The sequence below is a fragment of the Emydura macquarii genome, unplaced genomic scaffold (genome assembly GCF_026122565.2).
Source record: "Emydura macquarii macquarii isolate MOO-44397 ecotype Brisbane River unplaced genomic scaffold, CSIRO-AGI_Emac_v2 contig_587, whole genome shotgun sequence".
Lineage (NCBI taxonomy): Eukaryota > Metazoa > Chordata > Testudines > Chelidae > Emydura > Emydura macquarii.
Window position 1 is genome coordinate 2,458,717 of NW_027130724.1, and position 21,684 is coordinate 2,480,400.

Consider the following 21,684-nt stretch of genomic DNA (forward strand, 5'->3'; position numbering starts at 1 on the left):
GCACATACCTTCTTGCAATGTTTCCATCCTATGTAAAACTCTCTATCCATACAACAAAAATGAAGCCCAAGTGGGAACTGAACCCACAACATCCTGTAGCATTTTAACCATTAGCACCAATGGCTTTCCTCTGAGTCCCGCCTCACTTCAGAATCTTTGAAGGGACAAGAATGTAGAAGCACACTGTGTAGCTTACCATGGAAGTGGTTACCGTGGTCTCTATGTTTGTCACTTTTTAAAATAATAATGCAATAATTTGTATTTGTATAACAGCTTTCATCCATTTCAAACATGAATTAGTCCTCCTAACATCCCTATGACAAAGGTAAATATCATTATACCTTCCTTACAGATGGGTAGACTGAGGCTCAGAGAGGAAAAGGCAAGTTCAGAGCAAAACTGGCTGTAGAATCCCAGAGCTTTGACTGCCATTTTCCTGCAGCAGCCAGTGGACCAAGTAGTGTTGACTACAGCTCAAGAGAGAAATTAACCTTCAGAGATAAAGGACAGGGGTGAAGGCAGTGCCCAGGCAGAGCTGGCTAAAGTGTTGCAGCAGTGTGCACGCACATGCATGTGTTCATGCACACAACTCAAGAAAGTAAATGAACATAACCAATTTAAGACAATGAATCCAATAGTCACCAGAACAAAGATGCAATGAACAGTTAATCTAAATGTAGTTCTCAGCCATTTGTGCAGAGCAAACAAGTACGTGGGAGTGTAAAAGCTCCCTTGTCACTTATTCCTGAGTCACCTTTAGTATTTGTTATTGCCTAGCGCTTTAGTAGCATGTAGCCTGCCAGATAATAAATGACTGATGCTTCGTTCACCACTGCAGTGAGGACATTATGAAAAATTATCTCTGGAAAATGATCCAACATATTTTTAATTGAACCCTGCTATGGGAAAAGAATGATGCATTTTTTGAAAATCAAAGTTCGAGTTTTGATTTGCACTTTTAAAATGTGGATGCTTTAAACTTCAATCAGAAACAGTGGTTTTTAAGCAGTTCAGAATTCCTAAAACAATCCAGTGGAGAAGAATTAGTGAGCAGGGTCCAGGTGAGATCAAAGGAGTGTGCTGAACATGGTTGTGACTTAGGAATCTCTTAATGCCAAGTTGCCAACCAGCAAAGGACACAGAGGAGGTGCATGTGGGTTACAGGCATCCCCTGAATTTGAGGTGTACATAATGGTTCAGAGGATGACATGTAAAGGTCTCTAATGAAAATCTGTGTCACACTGATCATGATAATAATTGTGCAATGTGTGTACAGATATGTAAGGAGGTATGTATATATACACTAAAAATTATGTTCTTAAGGTATGCAACTGGGGGGTTGGTCAACAGGAAAGGTGAAAAAGGCAAGAAATGTTTATTCATCTGTCTGTTTACATGTAAATTGAGTATTGTCTGGTTCACATTGGGGAACTGTTTGCAGACTGAGCCAAATGCTAATGAAGGATTGTGATCACTCCAAAGATGAAATTTACAGGAAGAAATGAACCAACATCTCCATTTACAGGTAAAGCCAGTCAACTTTTGGGCTATAACTGTAGGTAGAGAGACTTGGGGCAGGTCTACACTTAAAATACTGCAGTGCAGCTGCACAACTGTAGCGCTTCAGTGAAGTTGTTACTATGGGAGAGCTTCTCCCGTTAACATAGTTAATCCATCTTCACAAGAGCTGGTAGCTATGGTGACAGGAGAAGCCCTCCCATAGACATAGCACTGTCTACATGGGGGTTGGGTTGGTATAACTGCAGCAGTTAGGGGCTGTGGATTTTTCACACCCCTGAGCGATGTAGTTATACCCATGTAACTTTATAGTGTAGACCTGGCATAAGGATATGGCTACACTAGAAATACTGCAACACCACAGCTGAAGCTGTAACACTGTAGCATAGATGCATACTACAGTGTTATAAGGGGTTCTTCCATTGCTGTAGTAAATCCATCTCTCCAAGAAGCAGTAGCTAGGTCGATGGAAGAATTCCATTTAGCAGTGTATATACCACCAAGGCTTATGTTGTCTTAATTACTTTGCACAGGCCATGAATTTTTTCAGTCCTGAGTGATGTAGTTAACCTGACCTAACTTTGTAGTTCAGACCACCCCTGAGGCTATATCTTTCATAGAGGCAGCAAGCAGCAATATGGCTTGTTTTTTGAAAGGTAGATCACAGCCTAACCTGGCTGATATACACAGGAAGAAAGTATTTTGAGTGAGGAAAGCCTCTTGTCTAAAGAAGTTATCTTGTTAATTAAGTTTAGGTTTTAGAGTGTGTGTTATGGGTTTGTTGCATATGTAACATTTGTTTCCAATATTCTCATTCGCTATCATTTGAGTCTCTGTTCTTTGATAATAGTTTTATCCCTGTTTTCCTAGTCTTGTTTTCATTATAAATATATTTAAGTGCCATATGTTCAGCAGAGCTGTGTTTTCAGGTAGATCTAGTAAGCTGCAGTGTACTGTTCCCTCAGGAACAGCAAGCCTGGTAATTCTGTAGAATGTTCAGGGGATAAGTGGCTTGACACTAGAGGGACCGTTCTGAGGACTCAAGGGTTGGTATGTGCCTATCACTACCTGTACAGAGAGAACAGCTTGTCAGGGTCTGGGAGACAGTACTTGTGTTGCTAGAGGCTGGTGGTTTCAGGGAACTGATCCACAAGAGACACAAGTAAGAATTCCTCATGCTAAGAACAGGTGGTGGTGAGATGCTTTACAGCCCTAGGAACCCTTGGGAAGGGTCACATTGGTTTATCACCAGGATTGTGCAGTTTATCACATGGCTGCAGAAACACAGGAAATGATCACATGGATTTCCACAGATGTGGAATTATGTATGTGTATATAAATACCAACAGATCTATACTTGCCTTCTGTGTAGGTTCTTATTTTACATCCTATTCCTGTGATATTAGAGCATGTTTATGTATCTCTTTATAGACACACACACACACACACACACAGAGTATATCAGAGAAAGATATAAATTAAGGGTTTACCTTAAATAATTGACTGAATAGGTCAGCTGACAGATTTCTCATTACATCCCTTGCATCCAGCACTCACATACCATCCACCAGAATGCCTTGTGATAAATCTTTATGGATATGCTTTAAGCAAATTGTGGATTTGTAGACAGTACTTCACTGATGGACCTAGATAAGTCCTCTTATCAGTGGCTAGCTGGTCCCTGTGGATATAGACTAAGCGCAGGTCCCCCAGCCCAGAGCAGCTGAATCCAATCCAGCCAATTAAAGATGGCTGGTCTGCACCTGGGCCAATAAAGGACTGCTAATGGGGGAGTTGTTGGGGGATGGACTGAGACAGGTTATGCTTTGAGGAGGGAAAGCTACACTGTAGTGGAGTTGGTGCCTGTGGTGTGTTCCTGGAGTAAGGAGCTAGAGGCTCAGAGAAGCAGTCCTGAGGCTGCTGCCCCAGGTAGGGAACAGAGTTGACTGAAACTGGGAGGCTGCTGGGAGTAGCAGTGTCAGAGACCCCAGGGAAGGATGGACCTGAGGTTAAGGAAGGAGTTAAAAGACAGTTTTCCTGTTTGCTTGCTAACCTAAGAAAATAACCTCCTTGCTAAAGACTAGCTGGGGCAGTGCATGCTTTGGGGCTGGGGAGAAGTGTGGCCCGATGACCCCTCTGCATACAACAGATATGGTATGGACAGTGGCAGTGCATGGTTTCCCACACACCATGCTGTCCATGAACTGCAATCGTGGACAGGAGGCGTCAGCTGTAGGCTAAGGGAACAGTTATTTAATGCAATCTAGTACCGTAACACCACAAGGAGGTAAGGGCCTGATCCAAAGTCCAGTGACCATGGAATGGTTCTGAGTGAGTACAATGGGCCCTGGATCAGGTTGAGAGCAGAAAATACAAATTTCTCTCATGTCAATAAATTGCTTTTGCTCTCAGTTGGCCCTGATCTACCAGTGAAGAGCCAACTCCCTATCTCAAGATTACAGTTCCTCTGAGCTATTTTATCCTTGACTTTTCCGGAGCCTAAAACCACTCTATTCTTAGTCATGCTACTACAGAAAACTGTTTAGTTTAGCAGACAACATAATCCATGATGCCATAAATAATGACTGTGGAAACTGGACTACACGTTAATACACCTTACATACAGACTTGCAGAAGCATCAAATAGCTGTTAATATCACAAGTTGTTCATTGATATTCAGGCAACTATCAAAGGGCAGAACTGAGGTCTAAATGTTTGCACTGTGTTATATATTGCATGTCTCAAGTATGCAAAAAGCATTTTAAAGTGTCATGCTTAAGCTGATACCACACACCAGGGGTAAGATAATATAAAGCTCCTGCATAAACACTCTGAAGCATTTCCTGGATGAAAGGACTTTGAGTTTTAGGTATTCGGACTCCATCATGTCCAAGTGTAAGTCTGTTTCTACTCTAAGCTCTTTCCTTACCCGTGGCATTTCTGAGACAGTGGTTGCAACATTCCTAATGTTTAATTCATGTTTTTATCTACTTTCCCTCTTTTTACTGCCATCCAAATATAGGACTCTTTCACTGCCCCTAGTGCAAGTCATTATCTCCTTTTCAGACAATCAGATTGTCTTTCATAACTCCTGAGTCCCTGGCTATCTGCTCAGTCATCTGAACATCAAAGCATGAAAAAACAGCGAGAGTTCTGTGGCACTTTAAAGACTAACAAATTTAATTTTTGTAGGCATAAGCTTTTGTGAGACATTCTACCTCTGCATCTGATGAAGTGAGCTGAATCTCACGAAAGCTTATGCCTACAAAAATTAAATTTGTTAGTCTTTAAAGTGCCACAGAACTCTTGTTTTTGCTGTATACAGACTAACATGGCTACTACCCCTCTGGAACTGTTCTACATGGAAAGCATGAAACGTTGTCTGTTCTTTCTTCCTACTCTAGGGGGCAGCCTGCTTCATCACAGTTTAACAACTCCTGGGTCACCGGATGTTCTTGTCACTTTTTGAACCCTGGGATTTCACTTCACACCCTATATTACACACAGCAACAAAGATTCAAAACATAACACAGGAACCCTCAGGGTGCTGTGTTTGCAAGCCACTTCTGTTTTCTGAGCAGGCTAAGATGCCTGCATGAGCAAAAACCTGGTATATCACAAAGCTGTGTTTGCAAGTACTCAGAGATATTCATTGAACATATTCCCTCGATGGTTACAGTGTAAATGATGAGGAAGTAATTTGTGCATAAGATTACAAACATGAAGGTGTATTAGTATATGTATCCACTCTGAATTAGGAGACTCCTGCCCTTGCAGGAGAATTGAATTAGTCATGAATAGGATTTGTCACTTTCTAAATTTAATGATCCTGTTTTCATTGCATGCACCAGGCAACTTGTTATGCTGAATTCCAGCACAACCAGGCATACTACAGTAATAAGCATGATATTTCACAGTAATAATCATGAGTTGTAATGGGAGTTTTCTGCAAATGAATTACAGGTTTATAAAATGTTCTTCAGTGCTCTAATACATTTGGAATATCCAGTAGCCAGTCAATATTCTGTACCTCCTCACTGGAAAGAGACTATGGGCCTTTTCTAAAAGACTCCTATTGATTTCCATGAGCTTTGGATCACATCCTGTGGTTTGATTTCCCAAGCTTTATTTTTCACTGTCCAGGCCAACAAGTTCGTCATTCTAAAGCAAGTGTCTCATGGGGGAAAGAATGCCAAATGCCAAACAACTCTGGACACAATTCCCGACTCCTGACCAGGAAACCCACCCAATTCTCTGGAATATAATCACATGGCCTCCTTCAGAAACTAGGTGCTAATGGACAACACTTGTACACAGATGCACATGCAACAGTTCAACTTTGTTTCCATCACTTTTTAAAGGGTATAAATAGAAAATGTAGTCTTGACATGAACTTAACTGGCACTCTGATCTGCTGCATAGACTATTACCCTGCTAACTTGAACTACTCTACCGCCCACTGTGTGATAGACAAGACTTCCCTCGGACAGTATATTAACAACTTTGACCTGTGTAATCTGTTAGCATTTGTGTTATGTGACATAGGGATAGCATGTGTTACACCAACTGGGAAGGATGTGCATTATACACCCTGGATAGAGGCATGTGTTGCATGACTTGGAGAAAACGTGTGTTATGCAGCATGGGGAAGGCATATATTCAGCAGCATTGTTTAATAGGGTTTTGGGTAGTTCTTTATACTTTTGCCTCCATTTTCCTATTTTTCTACAGTGCAGAAAAGCAAGATCCAAGCAATGGATGGTTTGGAGGTCAGTTCACATGAGAGAGGCATATAATGTAACCCCCAGGAGCCTATTTCATTAATGTATTACTCCAGTTTTATACTGGTGTGACTCTGTCGAAATGAATCACCTTGTGCCAGTGTAAAACTGAAGTAATGCATTGTTGTGAATCAAGGCTTGTATCCAAACACTCCCCAACTCTGGGGAAGCTTGGGTTCAGACCTTAACTTTGTTACTGTCCCCATCTCTGTAATGGATCAAGCTACAATACTAAGTTTGTCCCCTTCCCATTTTTTTTTTTCTGGAAAGTTTGGACTTGAATTATGATCTAGGTCTGGACTTGGGGGCCATCTCTACTTCCAACATAGTGACAAGTTTGGAACTATCGGGTCTTTGCTCAGACTCAGGTGGCTCCTTGGATGCCTGTAGCAAGTGAAAGAATTGATATCTAACTACAGCAGGAAGGTCATGACCTGCTCAGGGATTATAAGCAGTTGGGTTCATAAGACTTTCCTTCTTTGATAGGGTTATTGACCTACTGGACAGGGGGGATGCAGTATATGTGATATATCTTGATTTTAGTAAGGCTTTTGACACAGTTGACATGACATTTTCATAAGCAAACTAGGGAAATGTGGTCTATATTAAGTTATTTTAAGGTGAGTGCACAACTGGTTGAAAGACTGTACTCAAACAGTAATTATCAACGGTTTGCTGTCAAATTGGAAGGTTGCATCTAGTGGGGTCTTGCATGGGTCAGTTTTGGGTCCAGTACTATTCAATATTTTCATTAAGGACTTGGATAATAGTATGGAGAGTATGCTTATAAAATTTGCAGATGACATCAAGCTAGGAAGAGGTGCAAGAACTTTGGAGGACAGGTTTAAAATTCAAAAGGACCTTGACAAATTGGAGAATTGGGATCTGAATTCAACAAGATGAAATTCAGTAAAGACAAGAGCAAAGTACTTCAGTTAGGAAGGAAAAATCAAATGCATAACTACAAAATGAGGAATAACTGTCCAGGTGGTAGTCCAGCTGAAAAGGATTGGGGATCATAGTGGACCACAAACTGAATGAGAGTCATCAATGTGATGCAGCTGCAAAAAAGACTGAAATGATTCTGGTCATATTAACAGGAATATTGTATGTAAAATACAGGAGGTAATTGTCCAGCTCTACTCAACACTGGTGAGGCACCAGCTGGTGTACCGTGTCCAATTCTGGGCACCACAATTTAGGAACGATGTGGACAAATTGGAAAGAGTTAAGAAGAGAGCACCAAAAATGAGAAAAGATTTAGAAAATCTGACCTATGAGGAAAGTTAAAAAAGCTGGGCACTTTTAGTCTTTAGAAAAGATGACTGAGGGGGGACCTCATAACAGTCTTCCAATAGATTATGAGCTGTTATAAAGAGGAGGTGATCAATTGTTTTCCATGTCCACTAAAAGTAGGACAAGAAGTAATGGGCTTAATCTGCAGCAAGACAGATTTATATTAAATATTAGGAAACACTTTCTATCAGGATAGTTGAGGTCTGAAATAGGCTTCCAAGGGAGGTTGGGGAGTCCCCATCATTGGAAGTTTTTTAAAACAAAGTTGGACAGACACCTGTTAGGGATGATCTAGGTTTACTTGGGCCTGCCACAGCGCAGAGGGCTGGACTTGATGACTTCGAGGTCCATTCCAGCTACATTTAGATGATTCGATGACTGTTCCCATTTCCTGTCTCTAGTCTTCTAATGAAGTGGGCTTGCTCAGCCACTTGCAGCCTGTTCTCCTCAGGCACCAGTTTCCCATAAACTATTGCAAAGATTCCAGTAAGGCCTCCCGGAACTGTTGAACATAGCCAAATATAGATTCATGAAATGAAAGTGGTGGTGAACCCCTGCACTAGCAACTGGCTTGCAGGCATGGGTGGAGTCCTACTTGTCTGAATACGTACCGTGTTCTGTTTCACAAACCGTAAGATAGCAGTCAGGCTGCTGACAGCCCTCACTTTGTTAAAAATAACATGACTAGGCAAAAAGCCACCACACAAGAAAGTTTTAAACATGCTGGAGGTCTGAAGTCTGTATGGACTCCATTATTTTTTATGATTCTGGATGTTCTGAAATACAGTTTGAGCAATCTCCTTGATCTTTCCTTGCCTTGGTGAATTATGTATCAGAGCTATCTTTGTAACAAAACCTATAGGCATTGCTGTAAAATATACTTCCAGGAGCCTGCCAATCTTCTGTCTTCTCTCATTATATACTAATTTAGTTGCTGCAACAGCCAAGTGCATCATCTTATTTTTGGGGCCTTGCAAAGACTGGGCTGCAGGAATAATGCTCAGAAATCAGGCCTGGCCTGTCATTTTCAGGACAGGTAGCCATCATCCTTCCCTTGCAAGTAGATGATTCCTTTCAGTGACCAGCATCAGTGGTGATGTCACCTAAGACAAGTGACCGACACACAGGAAGATACTCAGCTGAGGATTTCCAAAGGGTTTTTTTGTTTTTTTATTGAAGTTGAGTGCCTAACTCCCATACGCCCCTTTGAAAATTTCAGCACTAGATGCTAGCATGATGCACCAGTTTTCACTTCAATGCCTTTATACAAGACTGGATTCCAGACTAGGTTGTGTATAATATCGTAAAAGCTGATAATGGAAGGGAAAGTAGAAACAGCTACTGACAGATCAAAACTGAAGCTGTCATATTTTGCACTCTGTTCAACTTTACCTTGTACTTGCTCACATTGAGCCAGAGGCAGATACAAAGAACAAGTTTGGATGCAATTTCTAATAGTTCACATAGGGTGAAATTCACTGACAGATACAGGAGTTGTGGAAATCCTCCAAGGCAGAGGAATTACTATGGTCCTGACGTACAGGGAGCTATGAACTCCACAGGCTGGACTTAGGTTCTGTTCAGCTCTGCAGAACCTAGAACAGAGAGTCTGGGAAGGGCAAGGTCCCTGGGCATGGTCACTGGGACCATGATAACAGATCCAGTTGTCACCAAACCCTTGAATAGGAGTGTACAGGGTATGCAGCTTCTGTTCCAGCCTAATCCTGGAACACTGTCCACAGAAAAAGTCAGAACTGCATGCACCCCATCCATCAGCTGGAGGATAGATTTCTTCCCCCAAAATGGCCACAGAGTTCCTTCCACAAGTCCATTTCCTCTGCCTATGGACTGATACTAGCTGAGAAATTCACCCCGCACTTAGCCCTTGTCTACACTGGGATTTTAGCCACCAGCATAATAGCGATAGCACTGGGAAAAATCATAAGTGTAAACATGATATATATATATATGGGTGCAGTGTGAAATGGGGTAAGCTACATCAGTGCAGATTGTGCTACACTGGTGTGAATTGTGTGTACACTAAGGTCTGCACTGTTGGCTAAAAATCAGGACCTGATTCTCCATTACTCTGTTCTCCATCTGTTGTCATTTAAGTTGGTGAAAAGGAAATATAAAATGCTGACTTTCTGATCTGGTAGCATTTTACACTTACTTTGCCCTTCTGTAAATGATGACACATGGTGCAGAGCATTGGAGAATCAGGCCCTGCACAGAGACAAGTTGGTGAATTTCACAGCTACTGCATGCTTGGCAAACAGGTTCTTACTAGAAAGAGTGTGATGCCAGAACTATAAAGGCTGTGACGTCATAAAGTTCCTCTGCACAGCAGAGAACCAGTGATTCACCTGAAAATGACAGGAAAACAAGGCATGGTCATTGACCCTAACTACCTTTCAAAAGCAGTTCACTTTTTTTCTTGGTTACTGTTGAAAACAAAGTTGTAATTCAATCATCAACAATAGAATTTATCCCAGAAGAGGGGCAAGGACCACCTAGAGCATGAACAGGTGTGAACTATAAATAGCACCAGCAAGATGACTCCTGTTTCCCACAAGGACTTATGCTACCATTCATACTTAAGAGATCTTTTTTAAAATGCCTTCATTGTCACTAGTTATATTTTCTTACAATTTACTTAGACTGTAAATTCTTCATGGCAGTTATGTTATTATGCATTTGTTGTTATACATTTGTACAGCACCTAGTCCTGATCGAGGCACCTAGGTGCTACCACAATAATAAAAATAGTTTCAGGATCTGCAGTTCCTCTTGGCAAACCTCTCTGTGTGGGATGGGAGGCATAGCGATCACAATGATGGCCGCAGAGCAGTTCTAGAGGTGCTCCTGAGTTTAGGAAAGGATTCATTCACCTGGGAAGCACTCATGTGCAAAGATAGCATACTTGGGCTTTGCACACAGGAAACGGCTTAGCCCAAAGGGAATCTGGAAATGTAGATGTACTGAAGAAAAACACAAGCTGGCAATTCTCAAGGATAGAGAGGATATTTCTCATCTACAGTGAGTTTCTGAGGCACCACACCAAATCTGACTTTCCTCCAAAGCCTTAATTTGTGTACTGATTTTCCCTGACCAGTGATTTATTTGGAAAGTGGAGAAGATATAACCAGGGAAATTTCCTCTTCTAAACTAGCTGATATTGGGTCTCAATGTTCAATAGCTTCCCAGCTATAGCATGTATTTGTTCCTCTGTTCCTGTATAAATAGGAAGGGAGAAAAAGACCCAGCAAAAGTTATTTTGGTATTTAAACTATTAATTAAATTCAAGGCAGATATGGGAGGGAGGCCCTTAGAAATTAATAGTTTTTTTCAAAATCAATGGGTCACACTTAATGTAATACAGTTTCTTGCCTTTATTATACAATATGTCTCTCACGCTAAAGAATCACTTTAATCACCAGTGAAATGCAGCCACTTCTGGGATAGAATACATTAGCTGTTTAGCAGCAGACAACAACAATACACAAGTGAAAAACAAAATCATACCCACTAAAGAGTAGTTGAAGGAGGGAGAATTATTATCTGCAACCGATCTATAACTGCTGAACTTCCAAAAAAAGCCTTTACTGACTACAGGCCCTTGGTTTTACATCTTCCCCAGAAGATGGGACCTTTAGCTCCCAACATCCCTACAATATGTTGGTGCATTGGTTGAAAATTGACTGAGCCAAGTGTGCCACCTACTGAATCACCCACACCACTTTCTGAAGTGAGCAGTTTTTCCTTGGGGATCTCCTATCTTAGTGAGCAGGCTCAGCCCGGCTTTAGCTAATGAGATTTCCCAAGATCACCACCTAAGATATTAAACCAATCATACAGATTAGCGTTGCTGTTAAAAGCCATTACTCTTTGAGTACATATCTTTTCCAGTTTTGTTTTGTTGTTTAGTACCCAGATAATCTGCCTTGCATTTCCACAGAGTCAAGCATGGGTTTACATTTTCCTTGTCAAATAGTGAGAAGGCAGAAACTAATCTGTAGGTCTGGCCCCAATGTCGCTTCTGGAAAGTATCTGGTTGCTCCTTGACTCTGAACAGTATTTCTGGGTTGCTGCAACAAAGCTAATGTCTTGGTTTATTTATTTGTTTATAGGAGCAGGGGCAGGGAGAGATGAATATTTCCGCCATTCCAAGATGAATTAAAAATACCCTTGAAACCCTTATTGCAAGCTTTCCCAGGCCTGGTTGGCCTTAAAGGCTAAGGCTTTGTACAATACACTATATGTTTCCTGACAAATTTTTCCATTCATATTACAAATTATGAATTCACATATGCTCTTCTCAAAAGAGAAAACAAATGCCCTGATTCAGTATATCAGGGAAAGTGATTTTAAATGGACTCTCATATTGCGTCTAGCTTGGCAAGAGAGAACAATTGCAACAAAATAAACTCAATGACCCCACGTTTTTCTAACTTCCCTTAGCTCTTTCAATAAATGCTTTCTCCCTCATAGCCTCATTTTTTCCTTCTACTTGATCAGACAGTGAAGATGAAGACCTGTACTTTTAACATCTGTTTCTATGGAAATGATTATGATGTCATCGACTAGGCACAATGACTTCAAACACATGAAAAGTAACAGATTTATGGTATAGTCAAATAGACTTGAAATAAAGTTTTACCTGGGACAATTGAAAGTTTCCCTTTAAAGAGTCCTGTGAAAAATTAGCTGCCATGACAATCATCATTGCTACAGAAATTACAAAAGAAAGCAAATACCCCACTTACTATGTGACACCATAAAGAAAGTTGGAGGACAGTGGCTAAGTACGAATGTTTAGTATATCTGGCATGTAAATACTTTGCAACGCCTCACTTTCAGGTGATATTGTAAATAAGAAGCAGGCAGCATTATCTCCCGTATATGTAAACAAACGTGTTTGTCTTAGTGATTGAATGAACAAGAAATAGGCCTGAGTGGATTTGTAGGCTAAAGATTTACACTGTTTTGTTTTTGAGTGCAGTTATGTAACAAAAAAAAATCTACATTTGTAAGTTGCACTTTCACCATAAAGAGATTGCACTATAAAACTTGGATGAAGTGAACTGAAAAATACTATTTCTTTTGTTTCTTTTTACAATGCAATTATCTGTAATAAATATAATATAAAGTAAGTACTATGCACTTTGTATTCTGTGTTGTAATTGAAATCAATATATCTGAAAATATAGGAAAACATCAACAATATTTATAATAAATTTAAATTGGTATTGTATTATTATTTAACAGTGTGATTAAAACTGCGATTAATCGTGATTATTTTTTTAATTGAGTTAACTCAAAACAAATGAATTGCTTGAATTTACTGTGATTAATTGACAGCCCTAATTTAAATACATACATAGACAGGACATGACTCCAAGGGCAAAGATTCCAATTTGAGACATTCTAGGCTTGGTTTGCAGAGTTGGTGAGCACCCGTAGCTCCTGCTAACTTAATTTACCACTAGTATGAATCCACAGTAACTCTCTCTAAATCAGTCAAGTTCTACTGGTGTAACTGGGATTGGAATCAGCCCTGGAGTTTCCACATAATTTCAGGAGCTGTTTATGGTTTAGGAATAAGTTTAAGAATATTGGTAGCAAAATTTCTGCTCAAAAGTGAAATCAGACCCTTTTCTCCTCCATATGTTTTTTTATGTATTAGATAGTTCCTGGAGAGGGGTCACATCAGTTCTGTAGTTTTTAATTTACAGTTTTCTTCCTGATCTTAGCTTGGCTCTGGGGATGGTGCCAGAACAATTACAGTAACTGCACATTTCAGGCACAAAGCTCCTGTATTTACTCTGAGATTGGGCCAGATTTCATTTTACTGACTTATGGAAAGATGCACTTCCTCCCTGAATGGTTTAAAGTAGTTCAATATGGAATGATCATAGCAAGATTAATTCTAACAGAGGGAGGAAAATGGTTAATATTACCAAATACATATACATACACTTAGCCCTTTAGGAAAGTGTCATTTTCCCCAGTTTACATCTTGGAAACTGAGGCACTGAGAGGTGATTTGCCTTAGGTCATATAGCAAGTCTGGCAGAGCTGGGAACAAAGCTCAGGTCTGCAGACACCCAGTACAGTGTTGTTTCCACTGAATCACACTACTTTCCTGAAGCATGCTACCTCCCACTGTTTTCCTTCCTGTGAAGGTGGATTGTCAGCTTGCATTGACACCAGTGGGAGTTGAGAGTGCTCCATGCTGTGAAAGATCAGGACCCGAGTGATATTTACTGACGTTGGTTGACCATCAGGCCCAGAAAATAGACATTAGATCAGGAAATGAGGTAAGGTTTATTTTTTTAAGAGCACTTTGGTGTTTTCTTTGCAATACTGTATCCAAGAGCTGTCAATGGCAGTTGGGCTCTGACACTCTTGCAGCAGTATGGTGGCTGTAGTGCAATGCTAAATGACATTGGGTTCAGGTTGGGACAAAAGTCAAGGAGCTGCAAGTAACCAATCCCTTACTGGCCCTCCCACTTCTCTTGCTTTGAAAATGTTGCTTTAGATACATTGTTTAAACCCTGCCAGACATTCAACCTCTGGAAATCACAAGTTAACATTATACAAACAGTTCTGACACCAACCTTAGCATCCATTTCATGCAAAGAAACCAATGAGTGGCATTATTGATACTTTCCAGAGGGGTAGCCGTGTTAGTCTGTATACAGCAAAACAATGAGAGTCCTGTAGCACTTTAAAGACTAACAAATTTAATTTCTGCAGGCATAAGGTTTCGTGGGCTGTAACCCACTTCGTCAGATGTAAGGAATAGAAATCACATAGGAGGTATATATATACACATATCCAAGGGTAAGGGACAACAAGGGAGAAGGTAGATAAAAGCAAAGTCTATTCAGTTAGAGTAGTTGAGGCCTATTCACAACCACTGATTAGGAGATGAGAATGTGTGAACAGTGACAATTACTTCTTGTAATGAGATAACCATTCCAAGTCCCGATTCAGACCCAGTTTGATTGTGTCAAGTTTGCGGATGATTTCTAGCTCTGCAGTTTCTCTTTGAAGTCTGTTTTTGAAGTTTTTTTTTGTAGAAGTATGGCAACTTTCAAGTCAATTACAGAGTGTCCTGGGAGATTGAAGTGTTCTCTGACTGGTTTGTGGATGTTATTATTTTTTATGTCTGATTTGTGTCCATTTATTCTTTTGTGTAGTGACAATCTGGTTTGGCCAATGTACATGGCAGAGGGGCATTGCTGGCACATGAAGGCATATATTACATTAGTAGATGTGCAGGTGAATGAGCCCCTTCTGGTGTGGCTGATGTGGTTAGGACCAGTGATGGTGTCACTAGAGTCGATGTGCGGACAGAGCTGACAACGGGGTTTGTTTCAGGGATAGGTTCCTGGATTGGTCTTCTTGTAGGGTGTATGGTTGCTGGTGAGTATTTGCTTGAGGTTGGGGGGCTGTCTGTAAGCAAGGATAGGTCTGCCTTCCACAGCTTGAGCGAGTGAGGGATCATCTGCTAGGCTAGGTTGTAGATCCTTAATGATGTGCTGGAGTGATTTTAACTGGGGACTGTAGGTGATGGCCAATGGTGTTCTGTTGTTTTCTTTGTTGGGTCTGTCCTGTAGTAGGTGACTTCTGGGTACCCGTCTGGCTCTGTCAATTTGTTTCTTCACCTCTCCAGGTGGGTATTACAGTTTTAAGAATGTTTTATGGAGATCCTGTAGGTGTTTGTCTCTGTCTGAGGGATTGGAGCAAGTCCACCTGTATCTTAAGGCCTGGCTGTAGACAATGGATCGTGTAATGTGTCCAGGGTGGAAGCTGGAGGCATGAAGATATGTATTGAGGTCAGTTGATACTGAGTAGCATCAAAGCATCTTTAATTCTGCCCTTGTAGCTCTGATAGAATTTAATGAGTGTGTTTAATTTTAAAAATTCAACAATGATCTCATCTGTGTATGTTTCAGGTGGAGAACTAAACATGTGTATTACAGAGCATCACAGCGTGCATGGAACAGACTAGAATGTACATAAATGATGATACTCTGCCACACCGAGTTACTGTGTAATGCTGAGGCAAGTCACTTCTGACAGATTTTTCAACAGGTGGTTACTACTGCGTGATTTTCATTTTCTGAGTATCCAGTTTGAAACTCTGAGGTTGGGCTTGCTGAAGTGCTGAGCCCTCACTGCAGCCCCTGAAGTCTATGGAAGTTCTGCTCTGAACAAATACAGTGCTGTAAAATTCTAAGTTTTTTTTTTTTTTAATTTAAATCAGGCCATAGGTATCTCAAATTGGGCACCCAAAATTAGTGGACACTTTTGACATTAATGGCTCTATGCCTTAGTTCCCCATCTCTACAATCAAAATAATGCCACTTTACCTCCCAGAGGTAATGTGAAGATAAATTTATTAATGTTTGTGAAGCAGTCAGATGCTATAGTGATGAAGGCTACAGAAAAGCCCATGAGGAAATTAAAACTAGAGGGGTATAAAGACACACATTTTGCCAGTGAGTTTCACAGCTATTTGCTAGACAGCAAAGGAATGTGGGACTCAAGAATAAAAGATTCAATTCCATGTTCTTCAGGGGAGTGATCTCTAACCGTTACAGACACTTCTGCCCCTGCTCGTTACCCCCCACCCAAATCCTGCCTGTCCCTTCTCTGCACCTATCTTTCCCACCAGCTCCTGCACACCTTTTCAACTCCTTTGTCTCCCTCCCTCCCTTTGCTTCAGCCCTTATCCCTTGATTCTGCCAATGTTCCCTCCATCCCCCATTCCTATTCTCTTGTCCCACTGCTCCCAACCTTCTTCCAACCATGTTCCTATTCCACCTCCTCTCCTGCCTCCCTCTGCTCCTGCCCCCTTCCTCCTCCAAGCTCCTAACTCTCCACCCTAGCGCTCCTATCCTGCCATCTTCCTCCACTCCTCACCCCTCTGCATCTGAGTCAGGCACTTATTGTCCTCCTCCTCCTTGCTGCCTGGACACCAGCATGGCAAGAATTGGGAGCACAGGAGAGCTAGTCACCCTGTGCCCAGTTCTGGTTCCTGGTGCCATAGTGGCTTCTATAGTTAGGAAGAGCAATAGCAATGGAAGCTCAGGAAAGCCCTGATCATGCTCATCTAATCAGTGGGGACAAGGCATGCACAGTCAGGTCACATGTAGGAGCTGTGAAGGGCTGGAGAATTTAGCAGACAAATTGTAACGAGTATTTGCTGAGCATGTGTGAACTATGATTTTTCAGAAATTTATAATTTGATCAGACTTGGGCATATTTTCATGGGAAGAACAATAAGCACATCTGTAACATGAAGGCAATCTTCCTACCAAATTTTAAGTCCTCTCTCCAAGACATGAAGGTGCTAGCTTCTCAATGAAATAGTTATATGCACTTTTTACCATCAACGAAATAAACTCTCTAAACTTGTTCTGAGAAACAGCTGAACTGGTTTAGCTGAAACTTTGCCAAAAAATTCAGCCTGAAGCAAAGACCTGGTGTGGAAAATTTCAGCTCAGGTAATTTAAGTTTGCACAGTTATAAGCAACTGAAAACAAGATTTTATAATGTGAAGTGTCAGGCAACCATAACTACAGGTGTCACTATCTATCTGTTTTATTCCAACACCAACAGTGCTGTTTATTGTAAGGAGCAGATTTGTATGATTTTGAGTAATTGATTGGATTAGATTATGTTCACACACTAGCTTTCTAGTAAGGACAGTTTTCTGATGAAGTGTACCACTACCACAACTATTGTACACAAGAGGTCACATACCACAACCTTAATGCTGCCCCACTATGGAGACTAGTACACCCTGTACCAAAATTCCTCTTTTGAACACACAAAATATCCACAGCTGATAGCAAGAGACAGGCTGAAGCAGTGTAGTCCAAGTGGCAGGATATTGAACTAGGACTCAGGGGACCTGGAGTCTGTTCCTGGCTTTATTATTAATGTGAGTCAATTTGCCATTCTGTTCCTCTGTTTTCCCTCCCACTTTTTTTCTGTCTTGTCTATTTAGATTGCAAGCTTTATAGAGTGGGGACTGTCTCTTACTTATGTGTTTTTATAGTGCCTAGCTCAATGGAACCCAAGTCTTGGTCGAGGCTTTTATGTGCTCCTATAATACAAATAATAATAATAAAGGGGTGTGGTGAAGGGGGGTGCAAAAGGGAAAGGTGAGGAATACTTTGGGGGGTGTTTTGGTACAGGGGTGCTGGAAGCTTGGCATCCCTTTCTGGACAGAGTTAAGACTGATGAGTGATCAGTGGCATTGACGGGCCAACTCACTGTTCATGGCACCTCCTGCTGGCCATCCTAAGGAATAGCTCTGCCAGTTGATGCACTCTCTTCAAGTGGCACCTCACTCATCGTCCTCTCATCCTGCAGACCTACCTCACTCCGGGAACCGCAGCGTCCTCCTCATGACTGGGCCCTCCAGCTGGGGTTACCCAAAGTCTTTCTAGGCTTAATTTTCATTTCCTTCTTTTTGTGGGTTTGTGTCAGATGTACTATGGGTATAGCAATCTTAAACATTTTCATAACATTTTTTATGATATGATATATTTGAGGCATAAGTGGAGGTAAAAGGAGGCGTGAAGAGAGGACTGCGTTGGGCCTTGTTAGAGTGCGTAGGAAGGTGGTGGGGTTAGGTTTAAAGAAGTGGAGGGGAGGCCAGGTGAGTTCCTATTGAGGCAATTGAGTGGGTATGTGGAGGCAGGGGAGACCAGATGGAACCATATTGAAGCAAGTGAGTCTGAGTGTGTAGAGGGGTGTGCATATAGAAGTGGAGAGGAACGAGATGGCTGAGCAAGTGGGATGAATGCACAAAGGTCAGGGGACTAGATGCAGCTGCAGTCAGGAAGATGTGTATGAGTGAGGTGGCAGTAAGTAGGTGGAATCGGACAGGGTTGTAGTGAAGGGGCTTGGTGTGTGAAGAATGTACACAGAAGTGGTGAAAGGAGATGGATCCTCTGTGAAGTGAGTGGAATGGGTACACAGAAGTGGGGAGACTGGATGGAGCCACAGGGAGGAGGCTGTGTATGTGCATGTGTGATGGGGAGGGTACATGGAGGTGGGGAGCACTGGACTGGGCTGTCATGAGGAACACTAGTGTGGATATGGTGATACAGAGATGGGAGGTGAACAGAACCACAATGAGGAAACCTTGTGTATAGGCTGCAGATGAGACAAGGTTCTTGTGAGGCGTGTGGGTGTGAGGATGAGGACACAGAGGTGAGGGAATTAGATAGATCCACAGTGAGGAGGGTGTGTGTATGCATTTGTAAGTGCAGGGACCAATCACAGCTGGGGGTGTGTATGGTGGGTATGTGCCATGCTGCCAAGTGTCAGACACTAGGGGTGACGGGCTCTAGATGCAGAAGTGCCATGCCTCCCCACAGTGCTGCTGTGGTGTCAGTCACCAACAACACAGCACAGTGCAGAGAGGCAGCAAGGATTCCCCATGCAGAATCTCTGCCAGGTCTCAGACCTTCTGTGGTGCCTGTATAGCAGCTATGCCAGCTGCCTCTCCTCCCCTCTCGCTGCTCCCGGCTGGCTGGCAGAGGTGGTGGCTGGCACTGGCTATTGTAGCACCGTACTGGTGGGCAGGTCAGGGAGGGGACTAGAGAAAGCAGGGAACTGAGGGAGGGGAAAAGCAATGCGGCCCTATGCAAAGTCTGGCTCACCCGTCATGTCTGTGAGGGACATCACCCAAAGGGCTCTCAACAGCTCTGTGTGCAAAGGCAGGGAAATGTGTATTGGGGGGGAGGCTGGGCAAAGTAGAAATGAGAAGTCTGGATGGGGGGAACAAGCAAAGGTGTGTGTGGTGGGGAATGGGAGTGTGTGGGGTAGGTGTAGGGACCAAAGGTGGCCATAGCAAGGCTAGGGCCTGCATGAGATGATGCAGGGAGGGGCAGAAGGGGACTGGATGGGGTGGTAATGAGGGGCTGGAGATTGGGTATGTAAATGTGTGTTGGGTGGAGAATGGAAATGGATGAGGCCTTAGAAAGGCTGGAGGTGGGAATGGATATGGGGAGGCTGGGCTGGAGAAGACCGGATTGGGGAGTAATGCAGAAGTGGGGGCAGTGGGCTTGGGCACATGGAGAGGACCAGAAGGGGAGCACTGAGAAGGCTGGGAAGGACTAGGTGTGTCCAGGAGGTAGATAGTGGCTGGACAGGAGGAGCAGTGGGGAGGATGGGGAATTTTGTGGAGGTGGCTATGCACAAGTGGAGGGACAGGACACGAGATAGGGCCGGAGTACGGAGAGGGGGAGGCGGATACGCGGGCAGAAGCATGCAGGGATAGATAGGCAAAGGCAGCGGGGTGGCGGGGGTGAAGGCTTGACATTGGGTATGGGGCGCTAAGCCACTCCCCCTTGCAGCATTAGGCCCCGGGTGGGGCATATTCTCTCGGCTTAAACCTGCCAGCGGCATTTCCCAAACAGCTGACCCACTCCCTGCTAGAAGCAGAGGCGGCAGCAGAAGCCAGCGAGGCCCAGGGCAGAGCCCCGCGGAGCTAACGCCTCTGAGCGGGGCGGGCGCGGAAAGGCCGAGCACCCAGGGCAGGCCCCGAGGAAGGCACGCGGGGCCCCGGACCCGAATCGAGGGGCCGGTTCAAGGGACTGCAGCTCATGAATATGTAATGAGCATATTCAAATCACCCTGTTGCCCGGGCAACCTGAGGCCTGCTAGCTGCCTGCTGCTCACGCCGGCCTGGAAGCGCTGAGGGCAGAGAGGCGGTGGGCCGGGGGTGCGGCGGGGACCCCCAGCTCTTTCACCTCTGCACCGCTGGGGGGGCAGAGGCTGAGTCTTTTCCCCTGTGGGTCGGAGGGGGGGGGCTGAGCTCCTTCCCCCTCTGCTGGCAGCCGGAGAGAAGCAGCAGGTAGGAGTCGGAACCGAGACCCCCCATGGGCTGGCCGCATGTCTATAGCAGAGGGAGTGTGAGTGAGTGTGTGTGTGTGTGTGTGTGTGGGGGGGCACAGCTACCCTGGGGTGGCAGATACAGCAGGAGCAGGAGCTGCCTCCCGTAGGCCCGCAGCGCCCCCGAGCCCAGCAGGCACTGGGGGTCGGGGCTGCCACACCTCAGCCCCTCTGTGCCCCGGCAGGAAGAGGAGCTGCAGCTGCCCAGCCGGGTGTTTGTGGGATCCTCCTCTAGGCCCCTTCCCCAGTCTGGGCAAACTTGGTTCTGTCTCTGTGATGCTGCATCCCGGCACAAGGGCCTTTGAATGTAAAGTTCGTGACTTGCTAACACGGTGGTGGTATCAGGCCATGGGAAAGCAGAAATATAATGATGCCAGGATCTTAGACCCGGCAGCCCTGTGGTACTCTCAGCTTCCCACTACCGCACCTTGATATGTTTCTGTGTTGCACATGGTGCAGGCTGCTATCTGCTTTCCACACCACTTGCTTTGAAGCTTGTGCTCCTGAAAATCCCCATCTTGTGATTTTGAGAAATTGCAGTTTGAACAAGACTGGGAGCTAGAAACTCCTGGATTGTTGTGTGACCCTAGGCAATTCCCTCTGTCTTCTGTGCCTCATTTTCCCTATCTATAATACAGGGGTGATTACACTTCCTTACTAGTTGAGGGTGTTCTGAAAATTAATTAATGTTTGTGTAGTTCTTGGAGAATAGAAAATGCTGTAGATGATGGTGATGATTATTGTTATTTATTTATTAGCAACATATGTCCAATTGAACAGGAGACAGCAGGTGCTAGCTAGTACAGTGCTGGTCTGGTAAACTTGTACAGTTATCTGAAAAGGCTGGGAACATTGATTTAGAAAAACCCTTTAGAATAAGCAAAAAACTTTTTTTTTTTTAATGTCTAATAAATACTAAGGTTTTAAGACCAAAGACAGTTTGCGTTCCTGTAGTAGAGCATCTACCGAACTGGAAAAAAAATCCTTTATACAGAATGTTTGATGTTCTATGCTTGTTTCAGGGTTGACAAATAATCTGTTTTGGTTTTTTAATTGCACATTTAAATTGTACAGATCTGTGGAGCTTTGAGGGAAAGCATATTGAAATATAAATAACCCAGGCTAATCCCAAAATGTAGGGAATTATCCCTGATTATTTTAAGA

The 21,684-nt window shown here is 43.2% G+C and overlaps 2 protein-coding genes across 6 annotated transcripts in view; one reads left to right on the plus strand and one right to left on the minus strand.

Moving 5' to 3' along the window:
* Positions 1-3,110, minus strand: part of HRAS (HRas proto-oncogene, GTPase) — a 91,508-nt gene extending 88,398 nt beyond the window's left edge. The window contains exon 1 of the mRNA XM_067540491.1: positions 3,009-3,110. The gene's annotated coding sequence lies outside the window, so the exon portion shown is untranslated. The remainder of the gene's footprint in view (positions 1-3,008) is intronic.
* A 249-nt stretch (positions 3,111-3,359) lies between these two features.
* Positions 3,360-21,684, plus strand: part of LRRC56 (leucine rich repeat containing 56) — a 117,559-nt gene continuing 99,234 nt past the window's right edge. For 4 of the 5 annotated variants that reach the window (XM_067540494.1, XM_067540493.1, XM_067540497.1 and 1 more), the window contains exon 1: positions 20,106-20,482. The gene's annotated coding sequence lies outside the window, so the exon portion shown is untranslated. Of the gene's footprint in view, positions 3,448-20,105; positions 20,483-21,684 lie in introns of those variants that run through there. The other variant, XM_067540495.1, reaches the window with a different exon arrangement.